This window comes from Haemaphysalis longicornis, unplaced genomic scaffold, assembly GCF_048455015.1.
Source record: "Haemaphysalis longicornis isolate Haplotype H1 unplaced genomic scaffold, Haemaphysalis longicornis Haplotype H1 scaffold_11, whole genome shotgun sequence".
Lineage (NCBI taxonomy): Eukaryota > Metazoa > Arthropoda > Arachnida > Ixodida > Ixodidae > Haemaphysalis > Haemaphysalis longicornis.
Window position 1 is genome coordinate 126,395,338 of NW_027526214.1, and position 22,072 is coordinate 126,417,409.

General features: G+C 49.7%; 1 protein-coding gene across 2 annotated transcripts in view; it reads left to right on the forward strand.

Moving 5' to 3' along the window:
• LOC144161002 (phenoloxidase-activating factor 2-like) overlaps positions 1-22,072 on the forward strand; it is a 118,292-nt gene that overhangs the window by 22,702 nt on the left and 73,518 nt on the right. The window contains exon 1 of one of the 2 annotated variants that reach the window (XM_077692072.1): positions 4,131-4,283. The exons of the other annotated variant lie outside the window; for it this stretch is intronic. The gene's annotated coding sequence lies outside the window, so the exon portion shown is untranslated. Of the gene's footprint in view, positions 1-4,130; positions 4,284-22,072 lie in introns of those variants that run through there. 2 annotated transcript variants of the gene reach the window in all.

Here is a 22,072-nt window from a genome sequence, read left to right on the forward strand (position 1 = left end):
ATCGAGGGTTTGAAGTTTTTCCTTCAGTTCTTGCTGCCCGGTCTCTAATTTTTCGTGTTGTTTCATAAGCTTGTCCTGTTCCTCGATTATCTGCGGTAAACAACGCAGAGCCTTTACAAGTTCTTGCTCTACTTCCTCGTTTATTGGCCCTGGGTTTTCCTCCACATCACCTGACAAAAGCAGCCTTGCCCTCACCGCAGCCAGACCAATAAACTCACCAATGTTAAACACAGCACAAACCAACATTCGCACAAAGGTCCCGGGGGGCTCTGGGACCTTGGGGTTCCGGTGCCGACATGCGAACCGCACACTTACGGCTGCTCTTTTTGCAGGCTGTGGTAGCTGTGTTCGGCGCCGGTTTTGAGTCATGGCCACAGGGAGACAACAGCGATATCAAGGAAATGTGTTCAGCTGCCAGCATCGGTGAAGTTTTCAACGAGTTCCTCTGGTGGACGACGAATCAACAGTTGCTCAGCACGACTGCGCAGTGTACGCAGACTGTTTGCAGCAGCAATAGGATAGGTGTGAAAGCATGTCCCGCTGCTGTGATCGACACGTGCCTGCAGCTGCATCTCGATGCGTCATGGGTGCCTCATGTGACTGACGGAGGAGTCAACCACCACCAGGGGTGCTCGTCATACGACGAAAGGCTTCTTAAGCTGCTGCTGCAACTTACAGCTGCAGCTGCAACCTACAGCTGCACTGCAGTAGCCGCATTACACCCACAAGGCGTATACTTTGTCACTCATTCTGAATCACGACGAAAGCCCGCCCTCTAACGAACTGCCACCGTCCCATACGACCTATCGGTACCAGGACACCGACGGTAAGGACAATGTCACCGACAACCCTCTGGCTCACGCAACACACCCCGGCCACACGACTCTAAGGTGCAGCTCTGGACCAGCATGGCTGAGCAGACGCAGAGTTGGCGCGACACACGTCCCGCACGTCCTCAAAATCAGCTGCAAGGTCAATCCGTCGAAAAGAAACCCTCCCCTGACTTGAAGCCACCCCCGTAAGCAGCCATTTCCGCCGTCAAGCTTAAACGTCACCGCCGACGTCGCAAGCACCGACCACAAAGACCATCTTCTGCGAGGGCAAAATCCCAAGTTAGCAGTTTGCTCCGACTACGCCGACGCCCGTGGTGCCTGCGTTGGACCCGTCGTCAGTTCCGCCCGAATTGTCGCCTGCTCGCGGTGACGTCTGCACCGCAAAAATGCCGCGGTCATCATCGGCAACACTTCGTGTTTCCGAGTCAAGCATACGCATCGATCCAGCGTCGGACCACACCCTCTCCACCTCAACTTTAACGGCTCAGGCGTGCTCCCCACTCACTGTGTGCAACGCTGCACTTACAGCGCCCGCCCTTGCAGACCCGTCCCATCATCTACATTTATGTGACAGCCTGACATCGGACCAGCAGATTCGTACTCAAGCTTGTCCGCTACTCCACTCCCAGCCCAGGCCACCGGAAGTTATAATGCGCTCTGGAGGCTCTCATGTCAACGACTTGGACTGTCACCGGACGCTGTTACGGGACTGACCAGAACCACTATACGATCTTAGATACCTCTTCACTTGGACTACTTAAGGACCTCTGACCACGGACACACCTTGTACATACACATATGTAGCCTTTGTCTCTTCCCTCGCTAGGCAGTTGCTCATATTGTTGCTTTCTTTTTGTTGCGCTCCACGCCCGGGAAGGGGGGGGGGGGAGCCCTGTAGCGGCCTCTTCGTCGTCAAAGCATGCGCCCACTACCATCACCATGGGCCGCTGTGCCATCGTCAGCAGCGCGTGGCCTCGACACGCAGGACGAGCCACGCACCAGAGAACACCCAGGCCTTTGCGCTGCTCGGCCACATTCCACGGACGCTACCTGACTCGCCGACTGCTGCTGCCGTCAAATCTCCTCTGCGAATAAATGTAGAGTCAGCCGCACGACCACATCGGCGCCCACAGGCTCTTTCCCGTGTGTACGAGGTAGCGTCTGCATCTCTCTGCCACGTATGGTGACTCGGTGGGCGGCGGATTCAACAAGCTCCTCGTTAGTACTGCAGATCGCAGATTTCCTCAGCCGGGCAGTGGAAGCATGCTGAGGTAGCTGAACCGTAGCCCTATATGCTTTCCGAATGAGGCAGATGATTTTAGTTAGCTCAGTTTTGCTTGCTCGAACATAGGGCAAGGTGTAAAGGGGCCTACTGAGGAAAAAATGACTGTACGAGTGTGAATCTGTCTTTCTCGTTCAGTCCACAGTTTCGATTTATCTGCTGGTCTACTTGGGAACTTAACTGCCTGACGAGCTCCGAATTGGTTCCACTCTCCTGGATAAGGAGGCCTAACACCTTGAGTTTTGAGACCTGAGGAACGGGGTGATCCTGCACCAGAATTTGGAACTGCACCGGCCGTCCTTTTGGGAGGGAAGCTCTCATTTTGTGGGAGCGCACACGAGAGCTGCCTGTGTTGAGACCGCGTCTGCGCCAGCCTGAAGGGTGCTTTCGATGTGTGCGTGGCTATCCCCACGACCCAGAGCGTAACGTCGTCAGCATGCAGACTAAAAGGGAGATTTGGGGGTTGTTTCAATTCGTGTGCTGGTGGGAACACCGGCGCATTGAAGAGGAGGAACGATATAACTGCTGCTTGAGGAGTGCCTCTGTTTACGAGATTATATGGACCATCCAGACCAATGCGTAGTGTGGCGGTACGCGCCGTCGAAATTTCTTTGAAGTAAGTATCCGTAATGTGTCCAGGATGAATAGACGCCGGACCAGTAAGGCTAGCAACATGTGTCTAGGTAGGTCTAGGGCCAGCAGTGCTAGTGTCTACCTTGCTAGTCGGTTGGATGACCTCGTTCGATAACTGCAGCAAGATATCTTGCGTAGAAAGTTTCGGGCCAAACCATATCATTTCATACGGCACCGAACTGGTTTGGTTGATATGATGAGTAAAGGGAGCTAACTACGATATGCTCAAGCACTTTGCCAACACAAGATGTTAATGAAATTGGTCTAAGGTTTTCCAAGGCGATGGGCTTGCCTGGCGTATGGATAAAAGCGATTTTTGCTGTTTTGCATTCCTTAGGTAGTTCGCGTTTACTCCAACAGTAATTGTTGCAGTAAGGAGTGAATCTGCGACAGATGAATTATCGAGATTGCGGAGCGTCTTGTTAGTAGTGGAATCCGGCCAGGCCCTGAACCAGGTCCGACGTTTTGTATAGCATTCATAACTTCTTACTCAGTGATGTCTTCACCGAGAAATGTGTTTTCTGGGCCACGATAGCCCGGCAGAGTTGCTTGTTCGCCCTCCGGAATATAAATTTTACGAAGCTGATTAATGAGATTTGGCACGAAGCCGGAAGTTTTCTGAATGATCTTCTGGGTGTGCCTAAAGTGAACTGTCTTGCTTAGCGAGGGATTAAGAAGGTATCGAAGAAGATCTCATGTTTTCTTCATACTAAGCGCTCCATTTAGTTGATCGCATATATCATTCTATTGCTCTTGAGCTCGTGCAGTGCAGTATCGTGATTTCTAAGTCCGCAATCTTCTGGCGAAAGGTTCTTTGCTTCGCCTCCACCGTTTTTGCATGCTGCGATACGCTTGCCAGAGCTGGGGAGGCGTCTTTCGAAGATATTTGCGACCGAGTGAGCAGACGCGCGGCCAATTTTCATAGGAAAAAAGTGGCAAAAGCAGGTACTGGAAAAGCTCCGGCGAGCCTCTTCATAGCCTTTGAATCTAGGCATACACACGAGCCATCAAGAATACATTTTATGGCACCGAACGCTGAATTTTAAATACCTTGACGCTCCTTTTGCGGAGAAAGCTACTGCCCCAGCCTTTTGCACATTCTGGGAGACGCGACTTGCAGTGACGTATGTACTTACCTCACGGAGCCCACGTGCAACTTCCCGGGGCCCTTTGCGCAGCCTGGAATTAGGCGGGGTAACCAACACTTTGCTCGGGCGCGTGTAACAACATTAAGGAAGGAGTGAGCCGGACAGGCGGAGCAGGGCAGGTTGCAGAAGGGGCCGCAATTGTGGCTCTCTTTTTTTTCACTCACTTTCGCCCGTCTCGGCGCTCTTTGCGTGCGTCGGCTGAAAGTTGTGTCGCCCTCGCGGGCTTATCAAGGACGTCGGCAGTTTAGCAACACCCGGTTTCTCGAGGGAAAAGAGAAAAAGATCTGGCGCCACTCGAGCAATCTGAAACGCAGTTTGTGGTGCGTGGTGCGCGGGGCAGACCGTTCTCAGCCCGCTTCGGTGGAGTCTAGTCAACTGCCGGCGAATGTAAGTCGCTCCTCGCCTCCCAACATGGCGCCCGTTTCTTTCGGCAAGGTTCCATTATAAGCTCACGTACTGCCCCAGTTCGAGTTCAGTGTTACTGGCGCCGTCGTTACGCAAACGGTGCAGACGCGACCATCAGATTCAGATGTGTGGGTTTTTACGAAGCTTCACGCAGGGTATAACGCGCGCCGTAGTCGAGGAATCCGGATAAATTTTGACCTCATGTGGATGTTTAGAATGCGCCGAAATGTCGACACGCGGGTGTTTTTGCTTTTCGCCTCCGGCCGGGATGGATCCCGTGCCCTTGCGCCCAGCAGCGCGAAGAAGCGTCTCTCGTGGACGAATGCGCAGCTTTTGCATGTCGCTGTCATCCTACAGTTCTTGCACAAGTGTGACCACGAGCTTCGCGCTGACGTGCAAGGTTCCTCGCCAAGTCAATCGCGGATCGCCATACGGCCTTCGACGATCATTCAGTGAAGCAATAATTGCCGCTCCGTTCTTGACTTCGAGCAGCTGGCAAGCGGGGCCAGAGCGATGGACCAAGAGGCAGAGGCGCGTTCCGTAATGGAAGCAAGGCAGGCGTTGTTTGAAACGGCGCCGGGAGTGACGGCCGCTGAAGACAAGACTGGAATCCCTGTGCGCCGCCAGAGCACACTCAGTGTCACGTCTAGCATTCCGACGTCTGCTTCAGAGATGTGCGCAAAGCTGACGCGCTACTTGCCACTGGAGTGAGCACGCAATTCCTGCCTTCCGTGCAGGCTGGTTGTGCTTGCGCGCTTCCTTGGCGGTGTCGTCTTCACAGCGGGCTCGTTTGGGGTTAACTTTACGAGTTCCAGAAGGAAAACTCTGCCACTTGGCCAAACGGGCGGAACAGCACTTGCTTCCGTTTCGGCCGACAAGTTCTTGGACCACAAACCAATTGTTTTAACAAGCCCTTGACAATGTGCGTTAAAGTGAACCACTCCAAACCCACATTAAGCGACCGCGAAACGTATTCTTGCGGAAACATATTGGAAAACAATATCAAGACAACAATCTCTAAGAGAACAAGAGAAGCAATGCCCTTTGACAGGCTAAAATATCATTAAAAACTTTATCAGTGGTTATCCGTATAGGAAATTTCACAAAACCTTGCGTTTGGCGCATGGTGGTTCTAGCAGCCTATGTGCCATAAAACCGAACAAAACAAGAACCATCTCCTGCACCGTACCACATTCTTGCGTCTAGCTAAGGAAAAATTGACCTACTAAATGTGTTCTGACGTTCGACTTTGCACTTGGAAGACTAATTCGAGCATTATTATTACTCAAGTAGCAACGCGCGTTTACGGCAATAGCGAATGTGTTCGGCTTCCAATGACGGGGAAGAAAACGAGAAAGAAGCAAAACGCAACAACGGCGAAGGATTACGGCGAAGGATTACGGCGGGCGGGCACAATCGCACACTGCAGGCCCACAGGTGCAATGCGAGCATGCGGACTAAGAAAACAGCAAAGCATATTTGGGCTAACGCGTATACGTAGTGCTAACAAGGGCGATTGGCCACGTCTCTCAGTTAAGGGAAGAAAATGACGAAGTCCGGCAACAATAAGGACAATGCCCGGGAAAATGCAAAACGCCCTTTGTTCTGCTACGGAGCGTTTCCAGAACATCACCAGCGTGCGTCCCTTCGGGAAAGGAGGCGTTGTGATCCGATCGCCTGACCAAGAGTGCGTGCAGGACTTGCTGCAGTGTTCAACCTTTGCCTCTTTCCCGGTGAGCCCATTTGTGCCTGCCCATCTTGCATGTTCGAAGGGCATCATTCGCGGGGTTGACCCAGAAATGTCAGTGTCAGATATGCTGGAGGAATTCGCTTCGGATGGTGTCATTGCTGTGCATCGCTGTAGCCGAGTAGAGAACGATGTCCGCTATCCGACCGAGTCAGTCATCGCCACCTTCGCTGGTGTGTCTGTCCCTGGGGAGTTAAAAGCGTGGCCCGTAATCTTCAAGGTTGAGCCGCTTTCCCCTCGTCCACTACAGTGCCGAAAGTGTTGGCGATTCCGCCACAGTGTCGGGGGTTGTAAGTCGTCCGCTCGTTGTTGCACTTGTGGAGGCGATCACCCTCCTGCTCCATGCCAGACAGATGAAGAAACTTGCTGCCTGTGTGGAAACTCACACCGTGCGGACTACTCCAACTGTCCAGTTCGAGCACAAGAGGTGAAGATCCTTGAGGTCATTGAAAAGCGCCGGTGCTCGCGGAATGAGGCGATGGCTGTAGTCAAAGATGGATCGTCAGGCTATGCCTCAGTTGTGGCACGCGGCTCCGCTACTGTGGACGCATCTCTTGTTGATGTGATCGCGTCAGCAATCGAAAAAAGTCAGTCAAAGATGATGGATCGCTACCTGCATGCTATGGCAGAACTCCTAACAGCTCACACGGCACACATCACAGAGTCTGTGTCCGCGTTGTGTGGCGTTGCTGTGCAAACAGATTCCGCTTGTGGTTTTAATACTAAGGCTGTTGGGTCACTCAATCAACTACCTTTGGATGAGACTGACCCCGATCACTCTTCAAGCCGTTTCAGCCAACCGTCACCATCCACTTCTGCTTCTTCAAACCCTTCGTCTCAGCCCCAATGCGAAGGTACTTCTCTTCCCTCCAAAATGGTAGCTGGCCTGCCCCCCGGTCGTCCGTCCTCGATGATTCGTCATGCATCCAAAGCCGCAACTGGCCCGCCTGTTTCTCGCACGGCGTCGAACATTCGAACATTCGTTCGACGAATGTTCGACATTCGTCGAACATTCGTCACACCGTCACACCGCTGTCGCTGCTGCCCCCTGGTGCCCTTTTGTGTTGCTATCTAGCGCTGTTACACAGTACTGTGCCATCTTTGTTGTATGATGAGCAAGGAAGTGTTAAAGCTGCTTCAAGAATTTAAAGAAGAGTTAAGACAGGAATGGAAGGGAACGAAAGAAATATTTGAAAGGAGTATCCGCTCGGAAGAAAGAGGCCTGCGCACCGATATGGAAGACATAAAAAGAGCTTGAGTTTCATTGGGAAGGGCTTCGATGATGCCAACCTCAGGCTTGAACGGACTCTCAACGAAAACAAAGGACTACGGAAAGAAAACGAAGCGTTGCAGTGTAAAGTGTTCAATCTCGAAAGAGAACTAGCTGATTGCAAAGCGGGCCTTTTGAAGTCCGAGCAGTATACACGCAACCGAAATATCGAAATTAAGGGAGCAGAGTACGAACAAAACGAGGAACTCAAAGATGTACTTAAGAAAATGGGCGACGCTATTGGTGAACCCATCTCAAGCGATGACATCGATGTATGTCACCGAGTCCCGACGAAGGTAGAGAACAAGACGAACATAATTGTCCAGTTTCAGCGCCGAGAGAAGCGCGACAAAGTGTTGGAAATGTCTCGGAAAAAAAGGCTGACAAACGCTATGCTGGGTTTGCCCACTGGGTCGCCCGTGTACGTGAACGAGCATTTGTGCCCAGAAATGAAAAGAATTTTGGGAATGGCAATAGCACGCAAACGCGAACACAACTGGAAATTTGTGTGGACCAAAAACGGGATCGTTCTGGCTCGTCGTACTGAAACCTCACCCACTGTTCAAATACTTTGTGACAGTGACGTCAACAAAATAAATTCAAGCACTACAACTTAAACGGACGACGAGACCTAGGATCATGCTGCTCTTCCGTGGGTAAATGGCGCTGGCGGATCCGATTATCCCCGAAAATATCGCAAGTGTCCTCAAAACAAGCCAGGCGGCGAAGTCGCAGAAACTACTGCATATAAACGCACGATCCCTTCAGCCAAAAAAAGATTTAGTCACTTTATTTCTCCAGTCATGCAAGGTGAATTTCGATATGATAATGTTTACGGAAACATGGTACACTGATGACTCGGAATACTTTGTTTTGCCCCGCTATAATCACTTTGTTCTAAACCGTAAAAAAAGCCGAGGAGGTGGCGTATCGATTTTGACAGTGTTTGATAATTGCGAAGTTGTGAAAGAATTCAGTGCTATAACAGACGATTACGAAGTTCTATGCGTTAAAAAAGATAAGGCTCTGTTCGCTGTGGTGTATCGCCCGCCTAATGGCAGCCTTCCCACTTTCTTGAACTTTTTCGATAGTTTTCTGTCCTACGCAAATGATTTGGGCTGCGCTCTTACCATTGGCGGTGATTTTAACATTGACACTATAAAAGATTCGACAGCGGCTACACACTGGCTGTCAGTCCTAAAATGCAACAATTTTTGGAGTGCCATCACGTCGCCAACCCGGGTTACCTTATCAACTGCATCCCTGCTCGACACATTTGTTACAAATTCGTGCGCTGACAGCGCAGTGTCAGGTGTCTTATGCTCCGGCGTCAGCGACCATATGCCAATATTCATTTTCATGCAACGAGCTCCTGGCTCCCGCGTTGTCGGCAAACAAGAATACACGTGCCGGGTCATATCACCTGAAAAACTAGATAAGTTTAGAGAAGCCATTCACCAGACGAACTGGGATGAAGTTTATGCCACTGAAGATGCTGACGAGTGCTACAATAAATTTATCACCAGAGTTAAAACGCTGTTTATTAAATCATTTCCCACAGAAAAGCGCTCACGTGCAAAAAATGCACGTAAGCCTTGGGTCACGAAGCAGTTCCTAAGAAAAATTAAGCAGAAAAATAAGTTGTATCAATCATTCATGCGGTGTCGCGACTTAGACAAGTGGAATGAATACAAGCAATTCAGGAATAAATTAAACAAAGAAATGGAAAAAGCAAAGAATGAATACTATCATCGCATATTTGATACGGACTGCCTTCGCAGAAGTGAAAATGTCTGGAAAAGGCTAAATGAAATCTTGAATCCTAAAACTGCTAGTCAAATAGAAGAAATCAATATAGATGGAAAGGTTACAAAAGGAAAAGAACTTGCCAACATGTTTAATGACTTTTTTCTAGAAATAGGAAACCGAGTAGATGATGACCAAATCATGCCAGATATTTCGCCTCTAACAGAAACTTTATTCCTGACGCCTACATGTCCCTCCGAAGTTAGCAACATTTTCTTGAACCTAAAAAATAGCCGCAGTAGGGATGCAGACGACTTGGAAATCAAACCAATTAAATATGTTCTGGATCTGTTGACCCCTGTATTAACCCACATTTTTAATTTGGCACTGTCGACTGGTACATTTCCAAAGGGCATGCAGGTCGCACGGGTAACAATCGTACATAAAGGAGGCGACAAATACCAAATGGGAAACTATCGACCAATTTCTATTCTTCCGGTGTTTTCTAAAGGTCTAGAAAAAATAATTAACGCCCGTATAGACAACTTCACCCGGAAACATGACCTCCTAACTGAATGCCAACACGGCTTTAGAAAGAAGCGCTCAACTGAAAGTGCTTTATCCGTGCAAAAAGAAGCCATCCTCGAAAACTTTGAGAGAAAGGAGCTGACGCTAGGCCTCTATCTCGATTTCAGTAAGGCGTTTGACAGAGTAAACCATACATTACTGCTGGTAAAACTGGAAAGATATGGCTTCCGGGGACTGGCCTTGAATCTTCTATGTTCTTATTTAAAGCAACGTGTTCAATTCGTTGAAATCAATAACGTTAGATCTACAATAAAACCAGTTAAAAATGGGGTGCCACAAGGCAGTATCTTGGGACCAATTCTTTTTCTATTCTATATCAATGACATTACGAAACTCGAAAAAAAGTGCAAGTTTATTATATACGCGGACGACTGCACTGTATTTGTGCCTGGTAAAGATTTAACAAGTATTGTGCCCCTGGCTAGCTCAGTTTGCTGCAAACTTAAAGAATGGTCACACTCGAACCACCTTGTCCTTAATGAAACAAAAACTAAATGTGTTGTTTTTCGAGCACCAGGAATCCTTCCCACCTTGCCAGATACTATTACACCAGGCCCTTACAAAATCAATGTAGCAAAGCATGTGAACACTCTCGGCGTTGTGTTTTCAGAGCACATGACCTGGAATGAGCACATTAATCATTTGAGCTCGAAGCTGCAAAAGATTGTCGGTACCCTTAGAAGACATCGTTACGTGTTGCCCCAAGCTATAAAAAGGCTACTTTACCAGTCATTGTTTAACTCGCAACTAAATTATTGCTCGTTAATTTGGGGAACCACCACTGCCCAGAATCTGCAAAAACTAACACTATTACAGAAGAAAGCAGTTCGGGCCGTTGAAAATGTTCCCTACCTGGAACACACCAGAGAGTTGTTCATTAAAAATAAAATTATAAAAGCTCCTTTCATATACGCATATAAGGTAATCCAAAGCTACAAAAGGGCAGTACAAGGAAATTTGGACTCTTTCTTATGTTTAGCAAACTTACGTGCGAGTGAATCTGTATATTCTTACAGATACCAACCACCATGGCAAATACCGTTTTCCCGCACCAACTACGGTCAGCAACGACTGTGTCATACATTACCTTACATACTAAATAATTTTCACCGTCATCACAGGGAAGTCATGACCTTAAGCAAAGCTCATATACAGGAACTTTTTGTAGCAGACATGCATTAATTACGGCAATGATTAAAAAAAAAAGGCTAAGATACGCGCAAAAATATGTCTGTGGCTTTGAAATAACATGAGTATGCCAGAAATGTGTCTTTCAATTTTTATGCTTCATTTCTGTTGTTGTCATTGAGTGTTTGCAATTATGTTTTAATTTTGAGGACCCGTCATCAAAACGCATGCGTTTGTGATTGTGTATTTTATTGTAATTATTTTACTTCCTTTGAGCGTCGACCTGTCACGACCGTGTGGGAGATCGGAGCTTTGTCAAGCCGTAAACAAGCGGCTTTTTCTCCGGCCACACCCCTTTTTCACTGGATGCTGTACTGGTGAAAATAAAACATGATTGGTCCTGCTAACGAGAATAACGTCGAGTCTGAGAACCACCCGGAAGACATGGAGTGTCAATCGATTGTGTATAAAAGAACAGGATCGCCGATTTTGGGTTCACCTGACTCGTGCCCGAAACAAAAGTCTACGAAAGGTCAAGCGAGTCAAAAAACAGGTGATATTTTGGAGGCGGCTGTGGCGGCCATCACTTCCCCATAATGTCTTTACGGATACTTCAATGGAATTGTCGCTTAGTCTTTTCAGCGCTAACAGACCTTCACAATATTGTTTCTAAAACCCGACCAGATGTTATTGTACTGGAGGAAACTTGGCTGGCTCCTGGTCGGCCATTTAGATTCCACAACTACCGAACGTTCCGTTTAGACCGTCCAACTAAAGGAGGAGGATTGCTAACTTTAGTATCCCCTCGATTTTGCCATAAAGCCCATCTCTCATTTCAATTTATGTCTGTGGAATCGGAAATTCTGGCAGTGACGTTCAATCTTCCAGGTTGCGTTGCATTTTCTATAGTGAATGCGTACTTTCCGAGTGGAGTAACTTCCACCTCTTCACTCGATGCTGCCGTGTCGGCGTGTGAAAAACGAGTTGTTCTTTGTGGAGATTTCAATTCGCACCACGTATTGTGGGGTTTCCGCACAGATTCCTGTGGCAGGCGTCTTTGCGACTGGATGCGGGACAAAAATTTGTATTGTTTTAACTCTGGAACTGCGACATTTTTTCGATGGCAGACCAGTTCTGTTCTTGATTTGACCTTTTCCACCCCGGGAAATATATCTTCATGGTCTACTTGGGACCAGGCTACAAGTAGTGACCACATCCGAATTGTATATGAGTTTTTATGCCTTCCTACGTCGCCGCGAGCACATATAGTTCGTCATATAAATTTTCATCGCGTTCAAAAAGAACTAAAGACAGCACTTAGCTCTATTCCATCGAGAGACGAGGTACTCCGGGCAGCTCAAGTGTTATCAATCCTTTCTGAATCTGTTAAAAAATCCCGCTGTATTGTTTGTTCTCAAAAAGATGGCGGCTCCAGTCCATGGTGGAATGAGGAATGTGCTGGTGCGTATAGTCAGAGAGAAGCGGCTTGGAAGAAAGTTCTTAAAAACCAATGCCCATCCAATTGGACCAGTTACAAGTTTGCGGCTGCAATATTCAAGCGGGTTGTTTCTAAAGCAAAAGAAAATTATAACACCCAAAAGTTCGCCTCTCTATCAAAGTCCAAAAATAGACGCATGTTGCATAGATTCTTTCGTTCAAGAAAGGTTGTACAAGATCAGGATAACGGCAAGTCAATTGTTCAGTCAACGAGTGAGTCTATGGAAACTTTGGAACGTATTGCGCAGGAACTGGAATCTCGTTTTTCTTCTGGGTTGGCCTCTCCTTTTGTGTGCCAGGTTTCAAATGAGGGTTTCACTCCAGTGACAAGGGCGGAATTAGCTGATATTGTTTTGCAGCTGTCTGAGTGTGCTCCAGGATCAGACGGCATTACGGTGGCAATGTTAAAATTTCTGCTTGAGGTGTCTCCTGATGATTTACTAAACATTGTCAACATGTCGTTAAAAAACAGCTGGATACCTTCGGAATGGAAAATCGCTAAGGTAGCACCATTGTTGAAAAACGAAAGTTTGGGTTTCGTCAAAGACAATATTAGGCCGATTTCGTTGACTAGCAACGTGGTAAAGTTGGTTGAAAGGGTATTGCATGGCCGGCTTATGCGGTTTCTGAACAGTAATCGTATTCTAAGCCCCGCCCAGATTGGCTTCAGACCTGGAAATTCTATTTGGAAGGCCCACGTCGACATCGAGAGCCGCATTAAATTAGCTCGCCGACTAAAACATGTAAGTGCGCTGGTAACCCTAGATATAGCAAAGGCTTACGACAGCGTAGAGTACAGCACATTGATGTCACGCCTTGCATCTAGCGAGATTCCAGGGTACATTCGCTCCTGGATTGGTGAGTTTTTAAAGGGAAGGAAATTCTTTTGTTCCAAAGGCGGTTTATCGACATCCCAGTACAACCAATTTCGTGGAGTTCCTCAGGGATCAGTTCTTTCTCCATTTATTTTTAACTTACTCCTTAGTTCTATCCCAATACAGAACGGCATATCTACCTATGTGTATGCCGATGATATTGCTTTTTTCTCGGCTGATAGGGACATCCAAGCGTTATATCAGCGACTGCAGGACTATGTGGTTATCCTGGATAATTGGCTTAGCACGTTACGCCTCTCGCTAAATGTCAGTAAATGTGCCGTTATAGTATTTCCCAGCAATAACCCTATATCAGTACTTCTAACATACCGGTTGCAATCCATCCCTCAGGTCACGGAAATTAAATATTTGGGTATAATTTATGACGACCACCTCACATGGCGTCCTCATATTTCGCACATTGCTGCCAAAGGTGAAAGAGCTGCGGGAGTGCTGCGTAGGCTATGCAATCATAAATTCGGTATGCGTAGAGACGCCCTGCTAATGATTTATCGTTGCTATGTTCGCCCAGTATTGGAATTTGGCTGCGTGTTATTTTCTGGCTGCGCGACGTACAAACTCCATCCCCTATTTCTTATCGAGAGATTGGCGTTGCGTTTATGTTTAGGGTTGCCAAAGTATGTAGCTAACTCTGTATTGTACCTTGAGGCACGGTTGCCTTCACTTCTGGATCGATTTAAATTGTTAACTGTTGTAACATTTCTAAAACTGTTTGAATTTCCATTATACGAGGCTCAACCCATTTTCCTCTTGAGGCCTGACCTTTTTCGAGGATTTACGTGGCCCCGATTTCAGCGTCCTCAATTGGATTGCGTTCAGGCATGGCTGCAGCCTCTTCGTGCAGATCTTTTTCTACTCCAGCCCTATTCTGATAATTTGTCGCCTGTCGACATAAGCTTGGACAACATTTTTCCTTCGCATGCGAAATTATTGCCGGCCCGATTGCTCAAACATTTACTTGAAGATCACTTGGCCACTCTTCATACTGATGTCGTCATTGCCACAGATGCCTCGCAAAGTAATGAGAAGGCTGGGGTAGGAATATATTCTCAGTCTCTAGATTGGTCCTTCTCAATCAGGCTGCCAGACTATACCCCGATCTTTCAGGCAGAATTATTGGCGATAATCTTAGCCCTTAATAAACTACAGCACAGATTTGCGGGGGTGGTTATCCTTTCGGATTCTCTCTCCGTGTGCACTGCTCTAACAAATGATAAAGATTCTTCCATTCTCAGGTCATTCCGTTCATTCATTCCTTACCAGCTTCGCGAGATCCGGTTAGTGTGGGTCCCTGGTCACGCAGAGATAATCTTCAATGAAATGGCAGACCAATTAGCCAATTTGGCTCTTGGGGGTCCTGCCGTCGTGAATTGCCCAATTGACAGTTTTCTTTTGGGGGCGAGGTTGAGGCGCCTTCAAGTTTTACAAATTAATAGGCAAGATGCCCTTCGTTCATGCTCCGACTATATTCACCTCTCTCACTTATGGAAGCCTAAATTCTGCGAATCTCGTAAATGTGAGATCGCAATCACAAAATTTCGTTGCAGAATCCCCTCTTTAAATTTTTATCTACACAAAGCTGGTCAGGCGTTATCTCCTCAATGCCCTTTCTGTAAGGCCCCTGAAACAATAGAACACTTTCTTTCAAATTGCCGCAGCTTTTCCTCGATGCGACGCACGCACCTTGAATACACGTTTAATCGGCTGAATCTCCCTTTATCTTTAACCGTTATTCTTTCCCTGGGTGCTTCGGTCATAGGATATTGCCACAGAGATGTCGTGATCGCCTTTCATTCCTTTGTTGCGGCGACAGGCCGGATTCCCTGCTAGATAGCTATGCCTTCATTCGTAAGTTTTTTTTTTCCTGACAATCCTGTTCTATCCAAAGATTTCTTTTTCTACTCTCAATGTTTTTTCTCGTACTTCTTTTTTTTTCTCTCTCTAAAATAAACCGGGTCACAGCCTAATTATTACAGGCAGCTTCTTGGCCAATCCCCCGCGTGGGTACGCGCCATAACATAAGGAACCAACCAACCAACCAACCAGCCAGCAAGAGCGGAACACAATCGCGCCACTGGGCACGGTTATGTATCTCTGTGCTGTCTCTCCTGAAACGTGGTTGCCTACGCGGAGCGGAGCGCATAAGCACGGGAGACCGAAAGATTGGCCTCGCATCTGTTTCCGCCACCGCAAATGCCCTCCCGAGAAGATATTCGTCTGCCGCCCCTGCAGCCACGTAACTCGTGTTCCTCTGAGCGCGCTGCCCCTGCCCTCTCGCTCCTCTCGTGCTGCTTGGGGAAATTTGATTTCCCTGCTCGCGCGCCATCTTTTGGCAATCTTTTTCTGCGTCTGTTTTTCTGCTGCCTTAAGCAGCATCAGTGCTTGCTTTCATCTCGCGCGAACTGGACGCCATCTCAACCATTTTTTGACACGAAAGTGTTTTATGCCCGGCTACACCAAGGAGGTTAAAAAAAATTGCTTGGGCTACACAAATATTTTGGGGACGTGATGTCCGTCACGGAAGTGACGCCAAGTGCAATTGACGTGGCGTCGCCCGGTTACGATCCCACGACTCTCTGACCGCGACAGGGGGTACGTGGCGCTCTTCCCACTGCGCTACGAACGGAGACATCAGCATATGCTACGAACGCGCCCTATGTCCTTCCGTATGACTGATTTAGATGGCGCGCGCCGTCTAGAAGAGGCGAAGCGAAGTAGCGCATCACGACGCTAATGGGCGCCGACAGTTGGCTTCTCGATGCCGGCGCCTTCGTGTACGGCGGACTCGCGTGAACTGAGGCACCCGCCCCTGTTTTTTGTTTCTTGCGTGTCGGTGTCATTTCGTCTGGCGGGGTCAGGCTGGCGAACCCTTCGCACAAGATGGAAATTCCTTTAACATTCAACTGCTCCCGTGAAGGTCCCTTTCACTTTCGTGTTTTGCCGATTCCTATGAAAGAGGGATCAACCACATTTTTTTAACGCGTTGTTTATTCACTTCCTGCCGTAAAACCCAACCAGACGTATATTCTTGGTTAAAAACGCCACTGCACGTTTTGTACTTACGTTTTCCTTCAACGGTGCCTGAGGGATTTTTCCTCTGAATAATAAAATTTGCCATCCCTTCCGTAAGGAAACCGAGAGAAGCGCAAAACCTAAAAGTGCGTTCAATAGATCTCACCTTCAAAGACCGATGATCGCACGCGAAGAACAAACGCAGGCGACGATTTTGCTCGGCCTCAGCAAACACGTGTACGAAAGGTTTAAATGTATACCGATACGTGGTTTATGAGATAAAGGCATACTATTGTACTCCTTCATTACTAATGTGTGTATTGTCTTATCCAGAAGCGTTTTCTTTTCCCGATTTTCCGGTAACCGTTTTGTCACAAGCGAAGCTCTGTTTCACGCACGCGCCGTGTGTGCAGAGATATTATCAGAGCTTTTCGTTCGATCAACCGTTCTACGGGGAAAAGCATTAGTTTTTGTTGACAGAACGCCATCGGTCCCACTAAGGAAGCTTTTGCCCTAAAATGATGGGGGGCTTGCGGTTTTACCTACGCAACTTATTTTTGAGGAATTGTTCTAGCTTTTGGCCGGACCGCTGAATCGATTGACAGACAGACAGACAGACAGACAGACAGACAGACAGACAGACAGACAGACGGACGGACGGACGGACAGACAGACAGACAGACAGACAGACAGACAGACAGACAGACAGACAGACAGACAGACGGACGGACGGACGGACGGACGGACGGACGGACGGACGGACGGACGGACGGACGGACAGGCAGACAGACGGACGGACGGACGGACGGACGGACGGACGGACAGGCAGGCAGGCAGACAGACAGACGGACGGACGGACGGACGGACGGACGGACGGAAAGTTTCGCGCTTAAGTTGGCAAAGGAAGACTTTTAAAACGCCGCACGGCGAGCTAAACGCAGTCCCTCGCAGCAGCTAAAACCACCACAAGCCAACACCACCGCAAACGTTACGACGCCAGTACTACATGGCGGACACTTATTTTCCTGACGACGCAGACATTGTCGCAACGAAAGTTGACATAATCTCGCCACAAATATGCATCCGAGTATCACACAGATTGACATAAAGTGGAATGCTTTCACAGTGTTTCTCCGAATTTTTCGTTTGTGGTCTTTTCTTACTTTCTTTGCATAGTGGAAGCATTGAAATGAACCGTTTCTGTTATTGTAGTGCTGTTTTATATTAAAGCCCAAAGGCATTTTTTGTCTGAATAATAGGGGGCAAAGGTCCCTGTTAGGGAATTGATAACGGTGAGAAGTTGGACGGCGCTGGCGGGCTCTTTTTTGACGTCGTGCAGCGGCAAAATTTCTTAATGGGAACCACCTTGTGAGTCGGTGTGTCAGGGGCTACGAAGAATTCGCTGGGGGCCGACGAACGAAAGAAAATAGAAGAACGAACGGAAAGCGGAGAAGACGGCCCTGCAGCGTATACGACACCGCCACAGCTTACGCCGCCAACGCCTCCTCGAGACGCCGCCAGTGTTTATACTACCATCACGCGGCCCCGAGCGGCGCCCGCGTTCATACGTGCTGTGTACGAGTGGTTCGGATTTCGGACCCTCGCTTGCGAGGGTAAACTGAACTTCGTGCGCAGGGAGTCGCCCCACCGCCGCTCATCGCGACGGACGTTCTCAGTGCTCTTTCCCCGATCCTATAACGCAATGTAATCAGTTTTCCTGTCATTAAACAGTTTAATCTCTTTCCAAGACAAGTCCTTACTAAAACCGGCCACCTCTGACATGGCGCAGCCGACAGGATCAGGATTTGAGGCCACAGAACGAACGCACGAGGAGACGAACGACGCGGACGAACTGCACCACGACTACGAGAGTGCACGCGGACGAGGGGCAACGACGGACTCCACGTCAACGGTGATCGACCGGCTGCTGATTTCAACGGAACGCGACGTCCTGTGTTCAGCGACGAAGCAGCAGTTGGTGAACGAACTACGATCACGAGGGCTACCTTGCTCTGGCCGTAAGGACGACATCGTCTCGCGTCTCCTAGAGGACAACGAAAAACGTCGCCAGCTCTCCAAACGATCGAATGTGCCAACGATACTTCAGGCTGCCTACGACGACAAATGGCAGACGAACCTGCAAGCGGCGCTATTCGAGAACAGGAGGCTGCGCGAAGAACGAGAACGCCTTCGGAGACAACTGGCGAGAGTCGGCCACACGTTTCCCACGGTGTCAAAACCAGCGGCAAGCCTTCAACGAAACGACGCACACCTTGGTCCGGAGACGCGCAGAACGCACAACAGCACGCACACGAACGAAACGACGCACGCAAAACGGTGCACTGCCCGCTCACTGGACCTCTCCCAGGTGATCGCCACGATTACGGAAACGCAAGCGAAGGTCAGTGAATTCCTGGCGAGATCGCGAACAACCGCTGCTCTGACAACGAGCCAACCGACGAGCTACATCACCCACGCACAGGTCTTCCCGGCAACAAGCAACGAGACGCGCAACGTACTCAGCGCGCACGAGCCAGAACGCAGCACGTACCTGGTACCCGCTTCTTCCGTACAGACCTTGCCCACGAACGGTACCGTACCCGAATCGGTGGAGCTCACGAACGAAACGCCCAGAGCACCGAACGCAACCGAGCCAGTGCATACGGAATTTTCCGCACATGCTGTCCCGGCCCCAGTCCACGCAACCAACGACAACGCACCCGGATTGGTGGAGCTCACCACCACAGCCGAAACGAACAGCACACGGAACGCACCCGAGCTGGTACGCACGACAACCATCGCACCCGCTGTTCCAGTCCAGGTACCGCCGACGGACGACATCGTACCCAGACCAGAGGCGCTGACCACAACCAACGAACCGCCCGACGCACGGAACGCGACAAAGCCAGCACGCACGGAGGAAACGCTATTCATGACACCCTCCGGTCCCGCTGCTGCCTTCCGGACTTGGCCAACGAACGTAACAACCGCAGGAACGAACCTTGCCACGAGAAACGAAACGCCAAGCGCACGTGGTTCAACCCAGCCGGAACGTACGAGCTCTCCGGCACCCGCTGCTCCAGCCCGAGTTCACCCAACGAACGACACCGCACTCGCGCGGGTGAACCCGTCTACGAGCAACTACGCACCCAGCGCACGCGGCCCGTTCGAGCCGGAACGTACAAGTTACCCGGCGTCCGCTGCTCCGATCGAGACTCATCCGACCAACACCACCATGGTACAGGAGGATGCAGCCGTGAGCGTACGGGCACCAGGCAAACGAGACGCCATCGAGCCTACTTGCACGAGAGGAATGCCTACCACACCACTTTCGAAACAACGTTCGGCAAGCAACGAGAGCTTTGGCGACGACACGGTCACGGCGAGAACAACGAACGAGGCCGATCCACACGAAAGCATCGAATGCCCTACCGATCAGCCACGCCAACTCACGACAACGCCACGCCACCACAGGCTGAACGAAAAGGCAAACGGCTCCCGAACCGTACGAAACGCACACCTCGAGCAAAACAACACCCTCAACGCACCGAACTCGCCACAAGACGAAACGCACGCCAACGTTCCCACGCGCATCAAACCCGCAAGAAGCTACACAGACTCAATCGCCGACGGAAGCGACGTGACCAACGCAACGCCGTAAGTGCTCCCAAGTTCACGTCCGACGAAACGAATCCCACGGCACGTACGCAAAATTTTGTCAGTTTGAACTTCGCCGACCTCTTCGAAACGAACGCCCACTAAACGAAGTTTATCCGGAACAACGAAAAAAAAAAACGCCAGCATCGAGCAACTGCGCAAACGGCTGTGCACAGTTGAGTCTCTGGATACGAACGGACGTCAAACAACGCCGACACCCACAGAGCTCGCGGATAGCTCCATCGGGCGCCAACTCGGTGAAGGACCTGGGGACAGATCCTTCTAAAGGGAGGTCGTGTCAGGGGCTACGAAGAATTCGCTGGGGGCCGACGAACGAAAGAAAATAGAAGAACGAACGGAAAGCGGAGAAGACAGCCCTGCAGCGTATACGACACCGCCACAGCTTACGCCGCCAACGCCTCCTCGAGACGCCGCCAGTGTTTATACTACCATCACGCGGCCCCGAGCGGCGCCCGCGTTCGTACGTGCTGTGTACGAGTGGTTCGGATTTCGGACCCTCGCTTGCGAGGGTAAACTGAACTTCGTGCGCAGGGAGTCGCCCCACCGCCGCTCATCGCGACGGACGTTCTCAGTGCTCTTTCCCCGATCCTATAACGCAATGTAATCCGTTTTCCTGTCATTAAACAGTTTAATCTCTTTCCAAGACAAGTCCTTACTAAAACCGGCCACCTCTGACAGGTGGAACCGGCGGCTGTGAAAGCCCAAGAGGAAAGGGGGCGCCTGACTCCCGCTTGGTCGGGGGACCCCAGCTGGTGCACTGAACAGGCCATGATGAATGTTGGGCCGGAGCGCGTGGTGAGGGACGAGCGAGGACAACGTTCTCGCAAACACACACGCCAGATACATCAACGTTAGAAATTCCTGAGAAAGGCGCCACACGCGTAAATACACTCAGGAGTGGATGATACCGGACAAAGTTAGAATGCAAGAGTCGTAGGCCTGTTGTCCACGATTGCAGAGACGAGGCGGTCGCGAAGGGACGAATCGGAGATGCCCTCCTGTGTGGTCGACGAGAGAGCAGCGGAGCAGGCGGCGGGAAGGGAGAGGCCCGTGCTGCTGTGTCCCGTCACCGCCGGAGACCGCGACGTGAGGCCGTCCTCTCGTTCACAGCCGGCTGGTGGCTGGGACCAACGTTTATAGATACTTTTTCAGTTTCGGAACTGCGCCTTCGAAAGCGGGCGCGACTTTACCCTAGGCGCTGAGAGGGCGCTCCGGTCGCGAGTTGCGCTGCGTCGGCGGCTGCGGTGGCGGCTCCGGCGGCAGCGTTGACGGCGTGCGCGGCCGGTCCGCTGGGCTCAAAGTTGCGGCCGCGGTGTCTGCTCTACGAGTTTCTTCTTTTCGCTTGCGTTTGTCTTTGCCCTTGTGAGAGAAACTTGCCGTTTTCAATGTAGTCGGTTTGGGATGATATTGAACAGTGCGGCCACGGGTGAAAGCATTTCGTGACTCCGTCAACGTGCTGTGTTTTCCTTCTTGTGCTGGGCTTGGTGCAATGCCGACTGGATTAACTCGCAGTCGGCTGTACGGGATTTTCCAGCCCACTTCAGCAGCGATGCTTGTGAGGATACTGGGCACATGCGTCGTGCATGAGGCACATGCTTATGCCCTTTACAAAATGTGCAAGAGGAGAACGGAATCTAGCCTCATGCTAAAAAAATAGTGAAACAAAACAGACAAATGAACAAAAATAAAAATTCTTAATGCTAACACAATATAACTAGAAAACATACAATATAAATCTCAAAGATTTTGGGTTAGCTTTACCCGCGCAATTTGATTTCTTTGAAACTACGAAGGATACGCGGATGTCTTTCATAAAGAAAGCATGCAGTTGCTGCGCATGGTTATCAGGAAATATCATTCGTGCTGCAACGAACTTGCGCGATTGTCATGCCAAGCGAAATTGTGTGCGCACTTGACAGCTACTGGTACGCGAAAATTAAGTTAAAATGCTTTCGTTCTTGGTATTTTTGCCCCCGCTAAAAATCACTGGGCGTACGTACTACTCCTTGCATAATCGACCCGTTTCAAATAAATCGCGAACTGGAATAGCGCGCGCGCGGCAAGAGAATGTTGAGCAACTTCCGAGAACAGTTATTTCTTTTCGAGTACGCAGCCAGATCACAACCCGAAATGCCGAAGCGGAACGCTACGGATGGGCCGGCATTTGCACGAGGGCGAAGGAATCCAAGAGCGATAAAAATCACGTGAC